The 1968-nt window shown below is 38.7% G+C and overlaps 1 long non-coding RNA gene across 2 annotated transcripts in view; it reads right to left on the bottom strand.

Annotated features, from left to right (window-relative positions):
- Positions 1–279: 279 nt before the first annotated feature.
- Positions 280–1968, bottom strand: part of LOC116087565 — a 77485-nt gene continuing 75796 nt past the window's right edge. For both annotated transcript variants that reach the window (XR_004117480.1, XR_004117481.1), the window contains exons 8-9: positions 1739–1813; positions 280–340 (exon numbers count right to left, since the gene is read on the bottom strand). This is a non-coding gene — a long non-coding RNA (uncharacterized LOC116087565). The remainder of the gene's footprint in view (positions 341–1738; positions 1814–1968) is intronic.

Here is a 1968-nt window from a genome sequence, read left to right as displayed (position 1 = left end):
AAGAGACGGTCCACAGCAGGGCAGCCAGAGTGGCGGGAGCTGAGCAGCACTTAATTCCTTGTGATGTATTGAATCTACAAGATACTGTTCAATAGCTAGTCAAAGTAAATTTAGAAGGACACAGGAAAGGGATTTATTTCTCATCATTGAAAATGGTTCATTATTTTCTACGTTGTTGGTCATGGTCCAGTGGTGTCCTTTTGAGGTCCAGGTGCCCTTAGACTCCTAAACATTCCCACAGACAGAATCAGGTGAGGTTTGCTCAATATGTATTCAAGTCCCCAGGGAGTCATGGCTTTATTGTACTTTGGGATTAGCCTCTCATGCTGGATTTTATTCTCTGAAAAAAAAAATACAATAACAGGCTTGACACTTCCTAAAGTTAAATTACTCCATCTTTTTTGTTCTCCTTTAGTATATAGTATTATGGGAGCATCTCCTGGATTTGGCTTAAATGATTTACATGCAGGCCTGTTTGTCTCATCACACTTGCACTTAAAGCAGATTAGGCATTTTTTTTTCCTTTATGTTTCCCAGAAGAGTGGCCCCGAGTGCCGAGCACATAGGAAATACTCACAAAACATTTGCTGCACAAGAAATATTCATATCCATGAAAAATTGTCAATGTAAGAGAGGAAACAAAAAGGTAAACAAAAGCTATTTTGAGCCAACATGAGGGAAGCACAGATACTATTAAATTATTAATTAAATTTTAATTTTGCTGGAAGTAGTCCCCAGAGAAAAAGCTACTCAAGTCTTGTGCTCTAGAGCAACTACCATATAAACATTTCCCAGGGGGCTACTTTGATGCTAGATTTTAAAACGCAAAATTTAATCAAGTTCACTATGACAGTAGAAAGACTGGACACTATCTAAGGACAGAAGATGGGGACAAGGACCCACAAATTTTAGTGAGGTGTGGTAAATCAGATGGAGGAGTGGACACAGGAAGTGTTAAAAGAAGACAGGATGGAACACAGTCTCATGAGCTAGTATAATTTATAGCATTAGGGGAAGGTAAGAAGTTCATTGCTCTGAAGGCCTAGTTGTGGGTTAGCATAAATTGACTCATGCTGCTATTTTATATGAGATCAGGAGAAGAATGAGAGATTTCTTTGTCCTCATGGAGGAAATTCTCTTTGGTGCTTGTGAAGAATCCTCAGGCCATGAAGGTTCTCTTCTTTGTACGAGTGGGCAAATTGGCTGAAGGGGAAAAGATGGGCATGGTGGCTTAAGTCTAAAATCCCAGGACTCACATTGATAAAGGTGGCTTTTCACAGAGACACTAATTTTTGAAGCATGCAAAATATTCTTCCCCCTCTTAATTTTGTTCACATTTCCCAATCAGAAAATCATAGAATACACTTAAGCATTTAATCATGCACATTTCAACATAGAGAACAATTTTACCCATGAATAGGAAATGGTGCAGTCTATTGAGGTGATGACTATGAGTAAAACATGGGTTTACGCTAATTACATTTGGTCAACAGTCTTTCAACCTGAAAGGTTCCCAAGCCAACACAGGTAGAAGAAATTTCAGATTTCATGGAAGAAATTTGACATAGTTATATGCCTGTTTCACTGTGGACCCAAGGTTGAAACTGTGCAAAATAAGCCCAGAGAAAGATGAGTAAGGTGTTTTCAGAGTAAAATATGTCACCAAACCTCACTGTTCAAAGGTTAAAAAAATTTAAAGATGTGAAGGAAACCAAGATTGAAGGCTTCTGTAACTCACCTCTATACCATCAAGAAAATGGCTCTCTTCATGGGATGCAAAAATGTATGTCCTTTCCTATGGAATGTCAAGTATCTGAAAAATGAAGGGAGCAATGATTAATAAGATAATATGGATGACTGTAGTGGCTATTCCTGGTTGTCAACTTGACTGTATCTGAAGTGAACTGCAATCCAGAATTGGAGGGCTCACCTGGCTCTAATCTGGAGGTTGAGAGATAACAAGTTTCC

This window comes from Mastomys coucha, unplaced genomic scaffold (genome assembly GCF_008632895.1).
Source record: "Mastomys coucha isolate ucsf_1 unplaced genomic scaffold, UCSF_Mcou_1 pScaffold13, whole genome shotgun sequence".
Taxonomy (NCBI): domain Eukaryota; kingdom Metazoa; phylum Chordata; class Mammalia; order Rodentia; family Muridae; genus Mastomys; species Mastomys coucha.
This window is presented reverse-complemented; position numbering and strand designations above follow the sequence as displayed.